This window comes from Talpa occidentalis, unplaced genomic scaffold (assembly GCF_014898055.3).
Source record: "Talpa occidentalis isolate TD23 unplaced genomic scaffold, MPIMG_talOcc4v2.1 talOcc4.2, whole genome shotgun sequence".
NCBI lineage: Eukaryota > Metazoa > Chordata > Mammalia > Eulipotyphla > Talpidae > Talpa > Talpa occidentalis.
In genome coordinates this window covers 34,128,076-34,150,790 of record NW_023602073.1, presented here as the reverse complement: position 1 = coordinate 34,150,790, position 22,715 = coordinate 34,128,076, and the positions used below count along the sequence as shown (strand labels likewise).

The 22,715-nt window shown below is 48.0% G+C and overlaps 1 protein-coding gene, 1 long non-coding RNA gene and 1 pseudogene across 7 annotated transcripts in view; 2 read left to right on the top strand and 1 right to left on the bottom strand.

Annotated features, from left to right (window-relative positions):
- LOC119252020 (HLA class I histocompatibility antigen, A alpha chain-like) overlaps positions 1–22,715 on the bottom strand; it is a 161,902-nt gene that overhangs the window by 116,602 nt on the left and 22,585 nt on the right. The gene's annotated exons all lie outside the window — the stretch shown is intronic.
- LOC119251192 (peroxiredoxin-like 2A) lies at positions 441–1,788 on the top strand (annotated as a pseudogene).
- Positions 5,572–22,715, top strand: part of LOC119252021 (uncharacterized) — a 36,485-nt gene continuing 19,341 nt past the window's right edge. For 2 of the 6 annotated variants that reach the window (XR_008553095.1, XR_008553096.1), the window contains exons 1-2: positions 5,572–5,791; positions 7,946–8,047. This is a non-coding gene — a long non-coding RNA (uncharacterized LOC119252021). The remainder of the gene's footprint in view (positions 5,792–7,945; positions 8,048–22,715) is intronic. The other 4 variants (XR_008553098.1, XR_008553094.1, XR_008553097.1 and 1 more) reach the window with 3 other exon arrangements.

The following is a 22,715-nucleotide window of genomic DNA, read 5'->3' as shown; positions in this document are numbered from 1 at the left end:
GCAGGTGTGGTCACCTCCTCCCCGAGCGTCTCCTCTGCCCTCCCTTTGTTCCCCTTCCTCACCTACCTTGCTGGACAGTCATGACCTCGGGGCCACGACTGGACCCTCCTGGCAGAGGGGACCTGCAGCGTCTGCCTGGAGACAGGGACCCGGGGAGAACCTCCTGTGGCCACAGCTTCTGCCAGACCTGTCACAGCTGAGTCACTCTCAGACCCACCGAGGGCCACGTGCTGTCCACGCTGCCAGGAGCCACCCAAGAGGGAACAGCAGCCCCCCTGGGTCCTGGTCAGTTTGTGCTCTGGCCCCAGCTCTGGAGCCCAGGGGAGAGAACCCAGACAGGAAATGCAGTTCTGAGAGCAGCATGGGAAAGGGGTATTTTCCATTTCCAGGAGGAACAGAAGGATGTGGTTTGCAAAGATCTCACACACAAACGTCACCTCATGGTGAAGAAGTTAAAGGTTCTAGGCCTCATGAGGTAGGTAAACTCTTTACATACTGTATTTACCATATTTACATGTAAATACAGGGCAAATCTTTGGTGGCTTGCTCTAATATGGACTAATCAGCACTGTTCTGGAAAGATAAATTCCTGTATTTTACTGCACATGACATTAGCACCTCTGTGGCTCCTGGATTACGTTCATGAAATTGACTCAGGAATGCAAAAGGACTTTCTTCCTAAAACTCTCAACAGCAGAAGGCATCACAATTGCTCCACAAGCAGGAGAGAAGAGCTTCAAGGTTGCTTTAAGATGTCACACACACCCGCATGCTCTTGAGATTTCTGGGGTGAAGGACAGATAAGGGACAGGACACTTTACCCCTGATTAGATAGGACTTAATGTGAGCTGGGCTATATGGGCAAGTAAAAGACTGCATTGTTACTAGAAAAGGTCTGTCCTTACGATAGTCATCAGGTATTTTTTGGTTAAAAATGGCAAAATCGAGGCGCAGGGTCCACTCTTGCGACCCTTGGGGACCGAGAGGCTTAAATCCGCTATTCCCCTCACAGCATCTGGAGAGGAGGTGGGAGGGAGGGAAATGCTAGCCGCACCTGTAAGCTCAGCACTCTTGTGAAGCAAGAGAAGTCCTCGAAAGCGGAACCAGCCACCACAGGAACCAAATTCCTTCCCCTTGGGGATGTGGTCACTGGTGAGGGGGCCCTGGTGGCTGCTGCCTTGGCTCTGCTCCTGGCCAACACGGACGTGTTTCTGTCCAAGTTGCAGAAAGCAACACTGGAGTATTTGGGGGACGGAGACCTGAAAACAGTGGAGAAGGACCAGGGACTTTCAAAGAAAGGAACTCTGGGCAAAGGGTGGAGCCGTAATCATGGCTGTGCGGAGGCCAGGCTGTTTCCTCTGTCGGGAGGAGGCTGTAGACCTGTCCTCCCTGAAGCCCAAGTTGGACGAGCTGGATGTCCCCATCTATGCAGTGGTGAAGGAGCAGATCAAGTTTGAAAGTCAAGGATCTCCAGCCTTATTGCAAAGGAGAAATCTTCCTGGATGAATAGAAAAAATTCTACGGTCCTCAAAGGCGGAAGATGATGTTTATGGGATTTGTCCTTCTGGGTGTCTGGTATAATTTCTTCCAGGCTCAGAGTGGTGGCTTCTCTGGAAACCTGAAAGGGGAAGACTTCATTCTTGGTGGCATTTTCATGGTGGGATCAGGAAAGCAGGCATTCTCCTTGAGCACCGAGAGGAAGAATTTGGAGACAAAGTAAACCCAGATTCTGTCCCGCTAGCTGTTAGGAAGATCAAGCCACAGATTTTGACCTCAGAGAAAAAGTGATTGTTTAAAACCGCCCTGCTCAGGGAAGACGAGGGGCACCTCATTTTTCCACTCATGGCCCTGAAGAGTTAGAATCCCAATTATGTCACATTCTCAGCAGAGATCACTAATATATTTTAATATTGTATCTTGTTTAGGCCAAGAAGTCAAATTACACCCTCACCCCCAAAGAGTGATAAAATTCAAAAGTACTAGCTTAAGGTTTTTAGGTAAAACCTGGAAAACAGGATGTTGCTCCTCCTAAAAACATGTATGGTGTTTGAGTGCTGTTATTTGAAATTTATTTTCATGTCTTCAAAAATCTAAAAAAAGTTAATGATTGACTTGAAGGTTAAGGACATAAAATTTCTGACTTGTGTGTTTTCTGTTAATAACTTTTTTTTTTTAAAGATTTATTTATTTATACAAGCACTGGGTACAGTCAGAAGCGCAGGAGGGTGAGAGAATTCACTAGAGCCTGGAACAGAACAGGCAGACTGACGAAGAAATACACTGCTGAGGGGAGCAGTGGGCACAGCAGGAGAGGTTTGCGTGCCATGTGGGACCCTCGCTGACAGCCAGAGATCGAACTGGCGCTGCAAAGGCTACAGGCAGCTTTGCAGTCCAGTGCTCAACCGCTGCGCCACCAGGGGAGGCCCTGTTAATAACTTGTTATATGATACTAAAGTTATGTTCCTATCATGGAATTATGCTATGGATGGCTTGAGAAAGATAAGATATAAGGTAAAAAATAATAAATAAAATAAAAATGGTGAAATCTAACTCAATCTTATCAAAGTGGGGATTCACTGACTTACTGAACAAACCAAAGGCAAAGCAGGGGTGCAGGTGCCCCTGTACAGCCCAAGCCCCCAATGCTCCTCCTGGATGCCGGGACCAGCTTGTCCAGGGAGACTGTCCTGGGCCAGCAGAGCCCTGATGGGGGCTGGTTCTGGGTCAGTAGCAAGAAGGTACTTGCCTCTGCTGTCAGCCCTGGACTCAGTGTCCAGCTGTCAGTTCTAGAAATGATCCTGGGTCTCCTGTCTCCCTCAACCTATTTCCTCATCTTGTCAGGGAAAAGGGTCTGTTCATCAAAGGCCCTTTCCAGATGACAGCAGGAGGGTCTCTCAGGCTTGGGTACCCTGAGATGGGGTGTGTATGTGTCACCTGACGACTGAACTTTCTTTCCCTCAGGTGGAAGGGGGTGCAGTTTCCAGTCCCATAGTTGTGTCCTCAATATGCTCACATGCCTTATTATCCTTCATGGTGCTTGTGATAGAACTGAACTTAGAGAAAGCATGTGATTTATTCAAAGTTGTACAATGAGGCGCAGAGTGAGGGTTCCAACCCAGTTTTCCTTCATTTGAGATCATGCTCTTTGCTGCATCACACACTACAGCTTTTCAAAGTGATCTCAAAAGACAATAAAATCAGTACACACATGAACTTGGTAAGCAGGAAGCTGCTGTAATGGGGTCACCTAAAGGCATGGTCACTGGAGGCAGGTTTCTCCCTCTTTAAAGTGAATCTCCCTCCGCAGTGACCATCCCCTCTATTTCTTCTCCCAGAGCCCACGTCCGTTAACTGGGAAAAACACCAGGAAAATCTTGGAGCAGTTTCAGCAGCAGGAACACCCTGTCTAGTATAAAGAGCTGTGGGGTCCTGTCCAGGGAGGCTCAGGAAAGCAGAGAAACATTGCCTCAAGCCTGAGAGAAAGAATGTGGAGACAAAGTAAACCTGGTTTCTGATGACATTGTGTACATCTGAATCACTTCTGCTGCAATCTGAAGTACTATAAGCAAGGCCTCCCCTGGTGGTGCAGCAGTTGAGCGCTGGGCTGAGAAGCTGTCCGCAGCCTCTGCAGTGCCAGTTCAATCCCTAGCCACCGGCAAGGGTCCCACATGGTGTGACAGACCTCTCCTGATGTGCCTGCTGCTCCCCTCAGCAGTGTATTTCGTCAGTCTGCCTGTTCTGCTCCCTGCTCTAGCTCTGGTGAGTTCTCTCACCCTCCCGCACTTCTGACTGTACCCAGTGCTTGCATAAAAAAATAAATAAATCTTAAAAAAAAAAAAAACTTCAGTGATTAAAAAAAACCACAAAGTACTATAAACTAAAGACAATCATTTGTATGAGGTGAATTAGATGTCTTTTTTTTGGCAATTTCATCTTTACTTGAAGGGATGAATGACAAAAACCATCATAATTTAGATTCGGTTAAACTGTACACACTTTTAGAAAATGAATGTGAGTCTTTCCTTTTAATAAAATGAACAGACAGTTGATAACTGATAGTAATTAATTGCCTTGATAAAGTACAAGCTCCAAGTGAAAACCAGATATTGGAAAATAGTGTCCCATCAACTACTTAAATTCGACAAATTCCAGTAGCCACTTGCTTTTCTTTTGGGATGTTTGGAACATAAAATAAATATGATTTTTAAAATTCGATTCTAGAATAATTAACATAAGATCATGTAACCTAGTGGAACAATGCATTACTTCAAGATCCATTCATATGCAAGAGAGGTTTATTGAATTAATGAAAATATTCAATGATATTGTTTTACCATTCACTTTGCAAATAATATTTGAAATACCACCACTTGCATAGCTTCAATTTATATCAAAGTGTAACAAAGTTGAATGCTCACAATTATCTGAATGGTAATTAAAATGCTATTCCTACAAATTTCTGTAAGGCTGTATAGTTTCTCACTGACAAACCATAACAACAGTAAATGCGGGAGAGAATAAGACAATCTAACATTCTTCAGTGAGATAGAGAAGAAAGACAATTGCAAAAATATAGGCTGTAAAAGATCCACTCACTACCCTGATTATTTTCATAAATATTTCTTTCAGACACTTTGTTAACATGCAATGAGTTGTTAATAGTATTCTAAATGAAATAAAAATGTCCTTAAATTGTTTTTATTCATTGCGTGGAAAATATTGTTATAACCTCCTAAAATTATACTCAGGGTCCTGGCTAATTTACTGTATAAGACTGTGCAGAGATCCAGAAAGGAATATGTTTGAGAATCGCTGACTCAATCCCTGGGTCTGGACTCAGGGAGATGGTGTGAAAAGATCTGGTAGTAGAGGAGGTGCCTGGGCAAAGTCCAGCTCCCAGGGTGTGGCTCTCAGGTTTCTGAGTTGGTGTCTCCAGCCTGAAGGAATTCCTGTCTCCACAGTTTCACGTCTCCCTCTCCTAACCTGTGTCTTGTCCTGGACTCACCAGCCACTTCTCACTCCTCATTGCCTGGAGGATTTCCAGAGAGGCCAATCAGCATCACCACAGCCCAGTTTTACAGTCTCCATCGACCTACCTGGACTCTTTCTCCCCTGACGCAGCCATGAGCACGGTCCAAATGTTACAGGGCAGGGAGAGGGGCAGCCCAGACACCCCAAACCTGCCTGCTCTAAATGGGTTCTGCCATCCGCTGCATCAACACAAAACAAATGAGACTTTACTGGGAAGGAACTTTAATACAATTAGTAAACAACACAGGAAAGGTAAAGAACATAGTTTCTAAATCAAGCATCCAAAGTTACCTGTCCCCTCGTGGGTAAAAGTCCACCCAAGCAGGATTGACCCAGAGCAAACCCCGCCCTAGTCTAAAGCACCTTCCAGTGGGGACCCACAGAAAAGGATCAGAAACAACCGGGCAATTCCGGAGGGAAAAGAGCAAGATCAAAATCAAGACAAAAACCACCATTGCCACCTCCTCACGGGTCTCTCACCCACGTCTGTGTCACCCCGTCTACGACCAAAAGACAAGCGCAGTTTCTTCACGCCTCACTTGGCTCCATGCGCCTCTCCCAGGTCTCCTTCTGGCTCCATCCAGCTTCCTTCCTTCCCAGTCTCCTCTGCAGCTGCTTTCTCTGCTCAGCTCCACCCTCCCTTGGGGGGGCAGGAAACCTGCAACCTCCCCCTTTCCTGGGGACCACCCAGTCCACATAGACCCCCCCACCCCTTCAGCGCTGCTTTCCGGGGCCCTGGAGCTGACTCCGGCATGTGCAGGTGAGCGGGTCTCTGGAGGGAAAGGCCTTTGGGGCGGGCGCAGAAGCCCGGGAAAGGCTCGTCTCACCCGCGGCCCGCCGGGTTGTCCTCCCGTCCTGGCCCCTTTCTGTCCGCCCCCCCCACCCCGCCTCCTCTTGCTCCCAGCCCCGAGTCTCGGCCGCTCTCGCCCCTTAATACTCTCAGGAGCCCCCTCGCCCTCCTGCCCTCCCGCCCCCAGGATCGCACCCCGCGCCCCCGCCGGGCGGGATGGAGCGCGCCCTCGGGATGAAGCGGTGCCCGAGGCTGGGCCGCGGCGCGGCGGGTCGGAGGACCGAGCCGCGGGCGGCAGGGGTGGAGCGGGCGCGGCGGGCAGCGGGCGCGGGAGACGGGCAGCGCCGAGGCGCGCGCGGGCGCGGTGGGAGCGACCGGGCGGTCGGCGCTGCCGCAACTACTACAGCCCGGGCGGGCCCGGTGAGCGAACCTGGGCCCGGGCGTGACCCCAGCCCCGCCGAGGGCGCGTCACCCCAGACTCCACGTCCGAGCCGCACCCGAATAGGTTCATTCCCAGCGGGGGGGTGGGGGTGACGCGGGGTGACGCGGGCGGGGACGGGGTCTCACACCCTCCGGAGGACTTTCGGCGGCTAGTGAAGCCCGACGGGCGCTCCCCCTGCGGCTGTTGTCAGTGCCCGGATGGCGAGGGTGGCGAGGAGGAGGAAGGCAAAGCCCGGGGCCTGCACCCTCAGACCGTGGCGGACGCCCTGGCTCAGCTCTCACGGCTCTGGCGGGAGTTGGCGCGCTGGCAGGAGCGCCTGGGGAGCCGCCCGGAGGGGCTGTCGGGGAAGCAACACAGATGGAAGGAGTCGCTGCTGGAAGAGGCGCAGTCGCTACTGGAGGAATCGGGGTCGCTACTCAGAGAAGCGGAGTCGCCACTAGGAGAAGTGGAGTTCTTGGAGGAGACGCTGCAGCGCCTGGGCAAGAGGGACCCCGAAGTCTCCCAGCCTCCCTCGGGCTGGAACCCCCCCCTCGGGGAAAATGGAAGGCTGGTCAGAGCAGCACCTGCTTCTAGTCCCAGAGGGAGGAGCGTCCCTGGATGTCACGTTCTCACTGGAGAGACTCTCGCCCAGAGGGCCCTGCTTTCCCTCAGGAACACTTAAGGAAGTCCGTCTCTGCTGAGCTGGAGGGCACGCCACTCTGAAATATAGCCCTTCACGGGGTCCTTTTGACCCACCAGCCATGTTGGGAATCTCCAGTTTCTCGCAAGATCTTGTTATTGGTTGTGTTACAGGGCCGGGGGAGGGGCAGCCCAGACCCGGCAAACCTGCCTGCTCTAAATGGGTTCTGCCATCCGCAGCATCAGCACAAAACACAAGACTTTAATGGGAAGGAACTTTAATACAACTAGGAAACAATACAGGAAAGGCAAAGAATATAGTTTCTAAATCAAGCACCCAAAGTTACCCGTCCCCTCGTGGGTAAAACTCCATCCAAATGGGATTGGCCCAGAGCAAGGCCCCAAAGCCTGCCACAAGTCTAAAGCATCTTCCAGTGGGGACCCACAGAAAAGGATCAGAAACCACCAGACAAGTCTGGAAGGAAAAGAGCAAAATCAAAAGCAAGACAAAAAACCGCCATTGTCACCTCCCCACGGGTCTCCCGCCCACATCTGTTTCAACCAGTCCACAACCAAAAGGCAAACGTGGTTTCTTCACGCGTCTTTTTAGCTCCACGTGCCTCCTCCAGGTCTCCTTCTGGCTCCATCCTGCTTCCTCCCTTCCTCAGTCTCCTCTGCAGCTTCTTCTCTCTCTGCTCAGCTCCACCCTCCTTTTGGGTGGGACATGAAACTTGGAACCTCCCCCTTTCCTGGGGACCACCCTGTTATAGTTGGAGGACATTTCTCTGACTTGACTCCTGATTTTCTGAGTCCCCAGGTCAAGAACAAAAGTCTGTGCGCTTCTCCTTAGAGAACTGCGTCCTAATAGCCTGAGCTCCCGCCCTAATTCTAGAACTTTCTAAGGAATAGATTGTCCCAAACTTCCCAGACCAGCTCTTTTCTAGGTTTTGTGCTTCTTCTTTCCATACCCATTGCCTTGTCCATTCTGAGGCTAGCCAGTGAGGCAGCTTTAGTCTCCATAAGGAAAAATCCAAATTGTGACTGTTCTGACCCTTTCTCCTCAGATCCCCTGAAGATCCACCCCCCCATCGCTGTGCATGCAGTCACCCTGAAGGGGGGCACCCTGGGCTTCCACCCTGAGAACATCATGACCAGGCAGCCTAATGGTGAGAACCTGACCTAGCACACACAGCTGGTGGAGACCAGCCAGGCCTTAGGGGGATGGAACCTTCCAGAAGTGGGTGGTGCCTTCTGGAAAGGAGCTGAGATACATGTGCCATGTGCAGCATGAGGGGCTACTGGAGCCCGCAGTCCTAAGATGGGGTGAGGAAGGGGATGTGGGGACACGGGCTCTTCTCAGGGCATCAGGAACCTTTCTAGAGACCTTCAGAGGGTCAGGATGAGGCCTGGGGCTCAGGATATGACCTTCACTTCCCTTCCAGTGCCCCCTCCTCAGTCCTTCAATCCCACCGCGGGCATCATTGTTGGCCTGGTTCTCCTTGGAGCTGTGCTCGTAGCTGTGCTGATTATATTTGTAGTTGTGATGTGGAGGAAGAAGCGCTCAGGTCGGGAAGGGAGTGGGGGATCTTGTCTACTGAGGCTACAGGTAGAATATGCCCTACCTGGTAATGGGAGGTACCATCCACATACTGTGTTGCCCAGTCTGGAGCTGATTGCTAACTCTCTTTTGTAAAGCATTTTTGAAAATGAATCACAGCTTGTTCACCTTGATAATTCTGGTGATGTGGCCCTGATCCCAGCAAATGGCAAGGGGGAAGGTCCCTGCTGAGGACAGACTCCAGGAGGTGGTTATACAAGTCTCCTCTCCTTTCTTCATTTTCCGAGTCCTGCTCTGGATCTTCAGTCACAGTTCAGGAAACTTCCCTGTGGTCCAGGACTAGGGGATTCCTTCATAACTTCATGGGCTGACTCCTCGCTGGTCTGACATGGTGTCTCTTCCTACAGGTAGACAAGAAGGAAGACTAGACTTAGACTAGTCTTAGACTTCAGGTAAATGTGGATCAGAGGTTGGATCCCTAAGCCCCTGGGGACAGTGTAGATGGAGCCCATGGGGGAGTCACCCTCATTAGTCCCTCCTGTGGTCTCATCTCTCTGTGGCTCTGACCAGGTTCTGTTTTGTCCTCCCCCAAGCAGTGCCCAGGACTCTCATGTGTCTCTCATAGCTGCTAAAGGTGAGACCCTGGAGGCCTGTGAATGGGAGGGGCTGGGGCAGAGAGGGTGGGACCAGGTTATGGGGAAGCTGTGAGGGGGACATTCTGAGGATGCGGTGGACTATTGAGAATGTCAATACTTATGTGTTTCTTTGAATTCTTTTATAATCCTTTTCCTTCAAAATGTGAGCCAGCTGCCTTGTGGGGGCCAAGTGATGCTGGATTTCTTCTCACCCCCACTTTGTGACTTCAAGATCCTCTGGTTTTCTTTGCTGCAAAAGGCATCAGAATGTGTCTCTGCTAATGTGAGGAAGTGGGGAGACTGGCCCAGCCCTGCCTACCAGGCCCCTCCCCACACTGACCTGTGTCTCTCCTTGATGACTTTCCTGTTCCAGCAGCAGCTTAGTCTGCCCCTGTCTTTGTGTTTTCCTCCAGAATAGTAACTACTTCCCTCTTGAAATAATAGAGTTCTGAAATTACTGTTTGTAAGCTTGCCTGATGGGTTGGGGGCCTAATAAAAATGATTCCTAAAATTTGAGATGAAATGAATGGGAAACCTTCCAGAAACACATGTTTGCTGTGCTGAGTCTGTGCAGGTGGGGGCGGGAGAGGTTGTGAGGGGCCGAGGGGGATGGGGCCTGTGTTCAGTCGGTGCTCAGTGTGTCGTGGGCTTTGACATGGTCACTCCTCAGGGGTCATCTCTCTGCTACGTTGTCCTTGTCCTCATGGCCTGTGATCACAGGGACTCAGACCCCACCTGTGTTGTCATGTCTGGGCAGGGAGTGCTTGTGTGGCCAGGTCTGCCCATGCTCAGCTCAGGGTCTAGCCTTCTGCCCTCAAATTTCTGTGTATTTATATTTTGCTTCTTTGGTTTTTATTGCTTTATACCTATTCTTTTTCATGTTTAGAGATCAGGTCTCATGTCTCTGACATGCTCTCTCTGATGGCAGCAGGGGCACCTGTCATTGTCTCCACAAGGCCCAGGGTGTCCCTTTCCCACAGGAGTCTGGTGAGATGAATTTCCAGACTCATCTGATTTTTGGCCTCATTTTAGGACTTTTCTGGATTGTCATTTCCATCTTTTCCAACTCCTTTTTAAAGAACAAAATCCTGGGCCTCCCTGGTGGCGCAGCGGTTGAGCGCTGGGTTGCGAAGCTGCCCGCAGCCTCTGCAGCGCCGGTTCGATTCCCGGCTACTCCCCGGCCACTGGAGGAGGGTCCCGCATGGCGCGCAGAACTCTCCTGCCGCCCGCTGCTCCCCTCAGCAGTGTACTTCGCCCTTCTGCCTGCTTTGCTCCCTGCTCTGGCTCTGGTGAATTCTCTCACCCTCCCGTGCTTCTGACTGTACCCAGTGCTTGTATAAATAAATAAATAAATCTTAAAAAAAAAAAAAAAGTACTTTAAAAAAAAAATAAAGAACAAAATCCTGATATTGCTAGAGAGGGGGATTTGATAATTTCCTGGTGGATTTAGAGATGTTCCTGATAGATTTCTATTTTTACCTACAATATCTCCCTGTAACCCTGCCCTTAAATATAGTAACCTCAGTGCTGGTGCTAATTGAGACCCATTGGTTGATGGAGTCAGTTACCTTCATAGTTGGCTGAAAAATAAGACCCCTAAACCTCGGAACCTGGGCCTCCCTGGTAGCCTAGGGGTTAAGTCTCAGCGCTATCACCTCTATGCCCTGAGTTCGATCCCTGGCCATGTTTGATCCCCTACATGGCACAGCAGACCTCTCCTCTCTCCCGCTGCTCCCCTTAGCAGTATATTTCAGTAAATCTGCCTGTTCTGCCCCCCACTCTCTCTCTGGTGAATGCTCTTATCCCCCTCCCCACACCTCTGGCCTACACCCCAGTTCTTCACTAAAATAAATCTTAAAAAAAAAAAATCTACCTAAGAATTTTCTTTTCAAAAGAAATACACCTATGAAATGTGCCACATTAGTAAAGACACTGTCTGTAGAGCAGGGAGTTGCTCTATACTCATGACACAACTGATAACTATTGTACCAGATGTGTGACAGGCTGTCACACATCTAGGAAGCCTCAATGAACGAAAAATATGCACAACTTGTGGCCTGTGGAGAGTGTGGCCTAGTGGGGAGGACTAGGTTGTGCAGTGGGTTGAGCGCATTGCTGTGAAGCTGTCCACAGCCTCTGCAGCATGGGTTCAATTCCCAGCCAGCCAGGGAGATACCCACATGGTGCGACAGACCTCTCCTGTCTAGCCCATAGCTCCCCTTAGCAGTGTTTTCTGTCCGTCTGCCCGTTCTGTCTCTGGTGAATCCTCTCACCCTCCCATGCCTCCGGCCCGTACCCCAGTTCTTATAAATAAGTCTTTAAAAAAGCAATAATAGGAATTGATAGGACTGTGCATATTTAGACATGGACTTTACAGTGTTTCCTACAGCTGGGCTGTGAAAAAAGGGTCAAGGATGACACTCAGTATTTCAGACTGTGCAGGCAAAGATGTGGAGCCTCAGTGACATGGGGAAGACCCCAGAAGAACTGCTTTTTGTGTAACTGTGTTGATTTCTTAAATGACATACATTCGGGGTGTGTCTGCCAGGCATTGGGGTTCAGAGTGAGCAGCCCCAGGACTCATTGTGTCTGTAACTCAGAGTCCAGCTGGAGACGGGCTTGGGAGTCACTGGGCCATCCTTTCTGAGGAGGCGACAGGTGACCTGAGCCCCAGGGGGAGCAGGAGGTGACAGGAAGGAGAGTAACCCCGAGGAGACAGTGGTGAGGGTCCTGGTGTTGGGCGCGGACAGGTCCAGGGCTGAGCTCAGTCAGGAGCTGGAGCCGCTGCAGCAGGTGCTGAGGAGCATGAGCCTTGCCCTGGGCCTGGACTCCAGCCTGTCCCCCCACACTCCAGCATGTGGGTGGGACCCGCACAGGGACTCACCCCCCAGGGTTTCAGTTTCCTCACCTGTGTGTGGTGAGGTTAGGGATGCGGTGAGGGTGGGGAGCTGACGCCTGTGAGTCTCAGCTCAGGGCCTGGCACATGGTGGGCACTCAGCTCCTGTCTGCTCTCCTGGCTGCAGGGAAAGGGGGTGGGGCAGAAAGTGGAGGTGATGACATGCCCTGTGAGCCCTCCCTGCCTGGTGTGGGGAGCAGAGAAGGCAGGTGAGGGTCCATGTTGAGAAAGACCTGGGGTGCCGTGGGGAGCAGAGACGAGAGGGTGAGAGTGTGCGGGGCAGGGAGGAGGCTGGTGTGGTCACCTCCACCCTGAGCGTCTCCTCTGCCCTCTGTTTTTTCCCCTTCCTCACCTACCTTGCGGGGCAGTCATGACCTCGGGGCCACGACTGGACACCCCTGGCAGGGGGGACCTGCAGCGTCTGCCTGGAGACAGGGGCCTGGGGAGCATCTTCTGTGGCCACAGCTTCTGCCAGGCCTGTCACGGCCGAGTCACTCTCAGACCCACTGAGGGCCACGTGCTGTCCATGATGCCAGGAGCCACCCAAGAGGGGACAGCAGCCCCTTTGGGACCCGGTCAGTCTGTGCTCTAGCCCCAGCTCTGGAGCCCAGGGGAGAGAACCCAGATAGTAATGGGGTCTGTGGGCAGCACAGGAAGAGGACATTTCCCATGTCCAGCAGACCAGGAGGGTGTGGTTTTCAAAGACCTCAAAACACAAATGTCACCCAGTGCTGCAGAAGGGGAAGTTTCTAGGTTTTCTGTGATTGGTAAACTCTAGGTCTATTATTCTGAGTCTTTAAATTTGCAAGTCTTGGTGGCTTGTTCTATTATCAATTACCAGGCACTCTCCTAGAGAGATAAACTCCTGCATTCTCAAATCACCGCTGCTGGCAACACTAGAATCTCTTTGAATCTGGTTGTCTTGTTAAAATGACTTGTGGACATAAATACCTGCATTATCAAAGGCCCCTCCTAGATGACAGCAGGGGGGTCTCCAGGCTTGAGGACCCCTGGCCCTGAGAAGGGATGAGTAGGGGTCACCGGATGACTGACCTTTCTTTCCCTCAGGTGGAAAGGGGTGCAGTGTCCACTCCCATAGCTGTGTCCTCAATTGCCCCTTGTTTAAAACAGCTTGGAAAATTATAACACTTATTTCAAGGCTACACAATAGAGAGCAGAATTAGGATTCAATCTTGGTGTTTCCCTCAAGATCATGTGCTTTGCTGCATCGTACTCTACAGCCATTTTTGTTTTTGTTTTTTTAGTTAGTCATTCCTGTTCATTTTTTCACAATACAGAATTTCTCCCCCCAGTTGGAGTCATACGTTTTTTCCACCACCAAAGCCCACACAGCCTCCTCCACCAGCCCCCCCATTCCCTACTCTCCCCCTTTGTTTCCCTTTCTGCTCCTGTGTGTCAGGTCTAAGGTCTGATTTCTAGGGTCAGACTTACTGTGTGTCTTTGTCTGATCCTTTGTTTAGTGTCTAGATTCTACATTTAAGTGACACAGTCTGTATTTCCCTTTATCCTTCTGGCTCACTTCTCTTAGAATCATCCTTTCCAGCTCCATCCATGTTGCTGCAAATAGCATGAGTATCTTTTTTTTTTTTTTTTTTTTTTGATCATGGATAAAATTCCATTGAGTACATCTGCCATGTCTTCTTGATCCACCCATAAGTACTTAGGAATTTAAGTTGCTTCCATATATTGGAATCCCTGGATCATCTGGTACGTCCATTTTTTGCCTTTTGAGAAAAGGCTTCCTTTCACAGGGGCTGGACCTGTCTACCAAGAGTGTGATAGGGCTCCTTCCCCTCCACACCCTCACCAGTGCTTGTTTGTTGTTTTTTTAATTATGAGCCCTTCTCACAGGAGTATCTCACTGTGGTTTTGATCTGAATTTCCCAGGTCGATGATGAGCATATTTCACATGTCATGAGCCATCTTCATTTCTTCTCTGGAGAAGTGCCCTTTAGCTCTTCTGCCCATGTTCTGATTGAGTTGTTTGTTTTCTTCTGCTGCGCTGTGCAAGTGCTCTGTAGATCTTCTATGTCAATTCCTTGTCAGATGTGGGCCGTGCATAAATTTTCTCCCACTCGGCAGGGTGCCTCTTTGTTTTGGTCACTGTCCCTTTCACTGTACAGAAGCTTTTTAATTTGATGTAGTCCCAGTTGTTTATTTTCTCCTTTGTTTAACTCAATGCTGAAGATGAATCTATGGATATTTCTGAGGTTTACTTCATGGAGTGTTTTGCTTGTGTTTTCTTCTATGTATTTTACGGTTTCAGGTCTTACATCCAAGTCTTTTGTCTATTTTGAGTTGCAAGGTGTGAGAGAGTGGTCTAGTTTCATTCTTTTGCATGTGGCAGTCAGTATTCCCAATAGCAATTACTGAAAAGGCATTCCTTGTTTCAGTGTAGATCCTTTGCTCCTTTGTCAAAGATTAATTGTCCATAAATCTGTGGTATTATTTCTGGGCTCTCAATTCTACTCCATTGATATGATATATTTGCTCCCCCCACCCCAAAACCATGTTGTTTAAATTTTTGTGACTTTTTAGTACAGATGTCAGGAAGTACGATAGTTCTATTTTTCTCCATTTTGATCAGGAGAGCTTTCGCTATTAGGGTATTTTTGTGATTCCATATGAATTTTAAAATCTTCATTATTTTTCTTTGAAGAATGCCATTAGGATTTTATTTTATTATTTTATTGAGATTTCATTGAATCTGTAAATTTTTCTGGTCAGATGGCCATTTTGACAATTTTGATTCTACCAAACCATGAACATTGAGTATCTTTCCATTTATTTTCATCTTCTCTATTTCATTTAACAATATTTTATAGTTTTCCTTGTTCCTCTATCTTCTTTGTTTTTTTCCCCCAGATATATATTTTTTGGTTGCGATTATAAATGGGATGATTTTCTTCATTTCTCTTTCTTTTAGTTCATTATTTACATTTACAAAGGCAACTGAATTTTTCTGTGTTGATTTTGTATTCTGCAACTTCATTGATCTGGGTTTTGTTTTTTTTTAAAGATTTATTGATTTATTTATACGAGCACTGGGTACAGTCAGAAGCACGGGAGGGTGAGAGAATTCACCAGAGACAGAGCAGGGAAAAGAACAGGCAGACTGAAATACACTGCTGAGGGGAGCAGCGGGTGAGACAGGAGAGGTCTGTCGCGCCATGTGGGACACTTGCTGCCGGCCGGCCATCGAACAGGTGCTGCAGAGGCTGCAGGCAGCTTCTCAGTCCAGCGCTCAACCGCTGCGCCACCAGGGGAGGCCCTGATCTGGGTTATTGCATCAATTTGATTTCCTGTGGAGTCTTTGGGGTTCTCTATATAAATTGTCATATTTCTGCAGCTAATGGTGGCTTTAATGCTTTCCCAACTTACATTCCTTTTATTTGTTTTTCTTGCCTAATTTCTCTATCTAGGACTTCTATACTGTGTTGAATAATGGTGATGGAAGTATATATCCTTGTCTTGTACCAGAACTGAAAGGCTGTCAGTTTTTCACCACTGAGAATCTTATTAGCTATGGGTTTGTCAAATGTGACTTTTATTATATTGATATGTTCCAAGTTTTCCAAGGGCTTTCATATCAAATAGATGTTGATCTTTATCAAATAGATGTTGAACTTTGTAAATAGATGTTGAACTTTATGCTTTCTCAGCATCTACTGATATGAGCATGTAGTTTTCCTTTTCTTTTTGCTGATATGGTGCATTACAGTGATTGCTTTTTGGATGTTTGAACCTTCCTTGTGTTGCTGTTATAAATCCCACTTGGTCATGGGGTAGAATCATTTTAGTGCATTGTTAGATTTGTTGTGCTAAGATTTTATTGAGAATTTTTTACATGGGTTCATTAGGGAGATTAGTCTGCAGTTTTCTTTGTTTTGGTATTAGTATAATGTTGACCTCATAAAAGTGTGTTTGGAAAAAATTTCTTTCTCAGCTTTTTGAAAGAATCTGAATAGGATAGTTATTCGTTCACCTTTGAAAGTTTGATAGAACTCATTTGTGAAGACATCTGGTCCTGGAATTTTGTTTTGAGGGAGAGTTTTGATTACTGTTTCAATTTCCTTGCTTGTGATTGGTTTGTTCAGGTTTTCTATTTCTTCCCTATTCACTCTTGGATGATTGTGTAATTCAAAGAATCTGTCTACTTCATCTAGGCTGTTGAATTTGTATGTAGATAAATCTCTTATGATCCTCTGAATATCTACAGTGTCTTTTGCAACTTCTCTTTCATTTTGGATCCTATTTGATTTTTCTCCCTCTTTTTCTTAGTGAGTCTAGCTAAAGGTTTGTCTACTATTCATTTTTCAAAGAGCTTTGGGCTTCATTGATCTTCTGGACTGTCCTTCTATTTCTTTTTAAAATTTTTTTCATTTATATATTTTTGCATCATTGTTCATTCTCCTCTCAGGTGAATTACCACCACCAAGACATCCATGAACCGTAACTATAGTCTTGTGCTCTTCCCTCCCCTGTTTTGATCCCTATCTCTCTCCCTCCCCAGCTGAGTATCTGGATTTATAGTTTGCTTGCTAGTTTTGTCTTTCCCCCGCCCCTGTCTTTTTATATCTTTTTAAAAAAAGTTTTACTTATTTTGCATAGAAGAACTGGGGTGTAAGCCAGAGGTGCTAGGGGTAGGTGTTCACCAAAGACAGAGTTGGGAGCAGAACAGTTGGATATACTGAAATATACACTGCTGAGGGGAGTAGCTGGCTGGTAAGGCAGGAGAGGTCTGCTATGCCATGTGGGTCAGCTCCCTGGCTGGGGATCAGGCTGTAGGGGTGATAGTGCTAAGACTTAACCCCTAGACCACCAGGGAGGCCCTGTCTTTTTTGTTATTTTATTATTATGTACTTTAACTTTTATTATTTCCTTTCTTCTAATTCCCTTCTACTGTGTTATTTCAATAAATATTTCTTTGGTGATAAATGGAGACTTCTGTGCCTGCTTATATTTACCGGGTTAACTAAAACACCAAGATTCCCACTGTAACAGAGCCAAGGGTCAACTCCATGATGGGCACTTTTGAACAGTTATTACTTTGGTGTTATAAATAATTTTTGTCTAATATCTCTACAATCTAGTTGTTAAAATACATGTTAATTAACTTTCCTTGGGTATGTTATGTTTTAACGTTATGTCTCAGGACCACACAGACAAATCCATGACAACCATATGAAGATAATTTCAATACACATTTACCTTTGAGTCACATGGTATTTTGAAGAGACAGATGCTGAAAACTAAGGACATCATAAATATTTGCTTTCCAGTATGGTAGCTTCCATATATGGGATTTTTTAGCTTAAATAAAATAAAATAAAATAAAAAATTCAGGGCTTCCCCAGTGGCACACAGGCTGAGTACAGTGCTGTGAAGCTGTCCACACCCTCTACCATGCGGGTTCGATTTCCAGCCATCCAGGGAGCTACCCACATTGCGCAGCAGACCTCTCCTGTCACACCTGCTGCTCCCTTCAACAGTGTATTTCGTCAGTCTGCCTGTTCTGCTCCCCACTCTGTCTCTGGTGAATCCTCTTACCCTCCCACACCTCTGGCCTGTACCCCAGTTCTTGTATAAATAAAAATAAATCTTTTAAAAAAATAAAAAACTCAACATCTCAGCTAAAAAGCCCACATTTCAAGTGCTCAATAATGAATGAGCTAGAGGCATCACATTGTTCAGTGCACACATAGAATTATCCCTTGTCTCAGAGTATCTTATGGGACAGCACAGCTCTTCATGCTCTGTGGGCATCAGGTCAAATGCATTAGACACATGAAGAATGAAAGGGCCAGTAGGATTCCACTTAAAGAATGTGTCAGATCTCTCTCTGAGATGAGACACCATATTAAGCTGGTATAAAACAAAACCCAAACAGGCACAAACTTCTTAGTCACAAAGGGAAGCACCCGTCCCTCCATCTCCTGTCTCAGGCAGTGGCCACTCTCTGGCACCCCATTTCTGAGGGGTGAGTTGTAGAAGAGTTCAGTGGCAAAGATCTAAAACAAGCTTTGGGAGTCAGGGAATCCAACCCAAGGAGAGGGATTCTAGGAAATGAAGAGGAGGCAAAGATATAGAACACTTGGAAAATTCTCCTAGTTGACCAGAAAAGCATTTCTCAAAGTGTGGTCTGTGGAACCCTTGAAGTCCCCAGGAACTTTTTGTGGAATTCATGGGTCAAAACTATTTTCAATATTATTTAGACATCATTTGTTTCTTCATTATCTTGCCATTTGCACTTATAGGACCTCAACCCAAAAGAGTGGGTTCTTTGCACTCTAGGGAAGTATTTCACCAGAGAGTGCTAGTGGTAGTTGAACCAGGAAAGGATTTATTAGACTCATGCATGAGGGAGCCAGTTTGGGAAAGCAGAATATGACCCTGTTCTCCTAAGGGAGTTAGGAGGAACTATTTAAAGGCTAAGTTTGGGCCCCCTCTGCAGCATGAGTTCAATCCCGGCTGGCATGAGTTCAATCCTGGCTGGCGGGCGAGATTCCCACATGGCACAGCAGACCTCTCCTGTCTCACCTGCTGCTCCCCTCAGCAGTGTATTTCAGTCAGTCTGCCATTCTGTTCCCCTCCTGTCTCTGGTGAATCCTCTCACCCACCCTACCCCCCACCGCCCCGCGCACGTCTGGCCTGTGCCCTGGTTCCTGTATGCATGAATAAATAAATCTTCAAAAAAAAATAAAGGGTAAGTTCCCAAGGTGAAGAGGAGGGAGTTTCTTCTGGGTTGGGCTCTGCCTGAGCCTGAACAACATGGTGACAGTCCCACTGTGTGGCGGCACTCAGTTTCCTCCCTCCAGGAAATGAGGAGGTGATCATTAGTCGTCTCCTCAGGACGTGTGGTGTGGGATGAAAAAAATTACTGAGAGTCCATGTGCAGAGCAATGATAAGCCTAGAAGGACCACACCATGAAGGTGCCAGGATCTCATTTTTATCTCCCAAGGTGCTTCAGGTCAGCGGAGTGGGCCCAATTGCTTGGCCAGGGCTGGCCAGTCCATGATTTAGTCCACCTGTTCAAATGGGACTGGGGCAACTCATCCTACTGCCCACAATTTCTTTTATCTTGGCTGTCTCACACTGAGGTAGGACTAGTAAGAATGGAGATTATAGTAACAACTGAGTAGTAGTGAAACAGATCCCCACGGCACAAGCCACAGGACAGAACAGGCTCCCCCCATAGCCTAAGCAGCAGGTGTGCTGCTGTGTTAGGGCCTGTGGCCCCCGCATGACACCTGTTACACAGCAAGGTGAGGGGCAGCCCAGAACCCCCAAACCTGCCCACTCTAAATAGGTTCTGCCATCCACTGCATCAAGACAACACATACTCTAGTGCATAAGACCTCTAAGAGAAAGGAACTTTAATACACTTAGTGAGCAATAAAGGCAAGAGAGGGGAAAAAAATAGATCATATAGTTTCCAATCAAGCACCCAAAGTTATCGACCCCCTCGTGGGCAAATGCCCAGTCAAACAAGGTTGGGCCAAAGCAGGGCCAGTGAGTCCTGAAACCTGCCACAAGTCTAAGGTACCTTCTGGTGGGCCCCGTAGGAAAAGGACAGAAGAAGCCCAGCATGTCTGGGACAGAAACTGCAAAATCAAAATCAGGATAAAAGTTGCCATTGTTAACCTCCCCATGGGCCTCTCACCCACATCTGTTTTAACCAGAACAAGACCGAGAAGCAAGTGCAGTTTCTTCACACGTCTTTCTGCTCCATGTGCCTCCTCCAGGCCTCCTTCTGGCTTCCCATCTTCCTTCCCTCTCCCAGTCTCTCTCCAGTTCCTCTTCCTCCCACTCAGCTTCACCCTTCCATGGGTTGGGCAAGAGAACCCGGAACCTCCCCTTTTATTGGCACCACCCTTTTATATAGCTTGTGGGTCAGCCAGCACAGGCAGATCTGAAAGCAGCAGCAGTTTCCCTGTCCACTGCCCACCTGTGCTGCCTGTGGGCCAGCTGGCCCAGCCACTCAGCAGAGGCAGCAGATACAGCCATGGTTCCCAGGTCCTGCTGTCCCAGAGCACACAGCCCTGAGGCAGCCCTGAGGTACCAGAAGCAGCCCTGAACCCTATGGCCTCTGGCCCAGGGGGACTTGGAGGAGCATTGGGCCCCACCGGGGCAGTTCTGGTGCTGCTGATCCTTGGAGCTGCCAGTGGAGGGACCCACAGAGTGCAGATCAACATGGCAGGCTCCCAGCAGAGCCCACTTTGCAGCCACCTCCTCTGCCCCCTCTCCCCCTTCCCCCTTCCCTTCCTGCTGCAGTTACACTGACCATCCAAGGGCACTGGGTATGATGCACCTCTGTCCCCACTGTGGCCCACTCCAGCCCAAAAGCCTACCCTGACCTCTGTGCAGGCTCAAGCCTTTTCCCTTTTAAATCTGGCACCTATGTCATAAATGGACTAATCAGGCAATGGACCAATCAGGTTTGAGCTCAGTTTCACTCATGGCGATGGCTTAATTAAATAAACTTCTTGTTGTTGGACCCTGAGCCTCAGTGCTTGTGCAGTTGTGCACACAGATGACAACTCATTGACAGTGGCCTGTCCCCCCCTTGGCACTGTTTTGCTACTGTTGTTACTACTGTTGTAGTAGTGTAGTAGTTATTCTTCACCACTGCTTATTTGCAGAATAAAATACCCAAGGACTTCAGTACAAAATGTCATGGTTGAAGCAATAAAAATTACCTTCCTTATTTTATCATTCTGAGATCCACATTTTAATAATATCTGATATGATGAGATGAAAGTACACATATGGGGGCCTCCTTGGTGGCCTAGGGGTTAAGTCTTAGTGCTATCACTGCTATGGCCTGAGTTGGAACCCTGCCAGGGAGCTGACACTCATATGGCCCCGCAGACCTCTCCTGTTTCACCTGCTGCTCCCCTCAGCAGTGTATTTCAGTCAATCTGCCTGTTCTGCTCCACACTCTGTCTCTGGTGAATCCTCTTAACTCCTGCACCTGTGGTCTGTACCCCAGTTCTTGTATGCATAAATAAAGCAATCTTAAAAAAAAAAGGTTTGGGCCTCCCTGGTGGTGCAAGGTGTTAAGATGCAGCACTAAGCCATTGCAGCATGAGCTCGATCCCTGGCCAGGGAGCTACCCACATGGCACAGCAGACTTCTGACTCTCCCGCTGCTCCCCTCAGCAGTGTATTTCAGTCAATCTGCCTTCTGTTCCCCACTTTGTCTCTAGTGAATCCTCTCATGCCCCGCACCTCTGGCCTATACCCCAGTTCTTGCATACATAAATAAATAAATCTTTAAAAAAATTGGATTAGTGCCCTTATGAGAAGAGACTTGTCACACATGATCGCCCTCTGACAGGTGAGGATATAGCAAGAGAGTGGCTATCTAAAGGCCCCTCACCAATGTGAATTGATCTTGGACGTCCTGGCCTCCAGAACAGTCAGAAATAAATAATTGTTTCTTAAGCACCCAATCTATGAAATTTATTATAGCAGCACAGGCTGGCTAAAATAAATCACCACCTAAGTATCAGAGAGGCCACTAGCAGTGGTAAACATGGGGGATAGCTCCAACTAGTGTTGCAATGACTTTGAAAACATAATGCACAGGAAACTGGTCTGAACTTATGGCTATAACTTAACCATACTGATTGCTGACTTAAAAAAAAAAAAGTCAATATTTTCCATAAAATTTAAACAAGGTGCAGAGTCTACTCAAAATAGCCAAGTAATCTAAATAGTCATCCCAAATTACTGGACATGTGAATTGGCAGGAAAATTTCAGTTCTCATGGGAGAGACAACGAAAGATGTCAACTCCAGGAGGGCACCGTCTAGTGCAAACACGCACAGGGCCAGTTCACTGTTGCTTCAGGAGACGGGCCACGAGAGTCCCAGAGCGCTCGGTGGATTTTACAGGCCTTAATGCTCTCTCAGGGACCTGGCAGGGAGGCTTGTGTGCAGGTAGGCAGGCATGGGCCAGGCAGGGTGTCCTGGGGGCCTGGAGGCTGACAAGCCTCCCAGCTCCTGGCAAATCTTTCCTCTCTTTCTCTGACCTCTCTCTGGTGTTCTCTGGCATTCTCAGTATCCTGTCATCTCGTGGCCTTGCCTCAATGTTTTCCCCCAGTCCCCTGGCAGTTGTGTCACTGCCCTTACAGGTGCCTGTGCTGACACCAGCGCACCCTGTGATCCTGGGCCCAGGTGTCCACAACCAAAGGCCTATGCGCCCCAACCATACCCGTGGGCCCTGGTCATCCGTGCAGGCAGGAGGGCATGAAAGGGCCTGGTGACTTCATTTACCCTACACGTGGGATGTGGAATCATCTGAAAACTTTAAAGCAGCCCTTATGAAAATGCTCAAACCAGTCATTGCAAGCAATCTCAAGGATAGAAGAGAATATATAAAAAAGATATAAATGAAAATTTTAGAACTAAAAATACAGTAACATGGTTGGCTGCCTGAAAGTGCCGCCCCCGGGCAGGACGTTGAGAGTAGGGAGGGCTGCCATGTTGGGGGCAGAGTGTATGGAGGCTCTGTGCTTTCTGCTCAGTTTTGTTATGAACCTAAAACTTGTATAAAAAATTAAGGATATTTAAATATGTATCAAGAAATGCGATAACTAAAATTAAAAGGTCACTGAATGGGTTTGATAGTAGGAAGATTATGGTAGATTTATTCACAAGCACCATAAGCTGGAAACAACCCAATAAATATCCTTCAATGTGTAAATGGATGAAAAATGC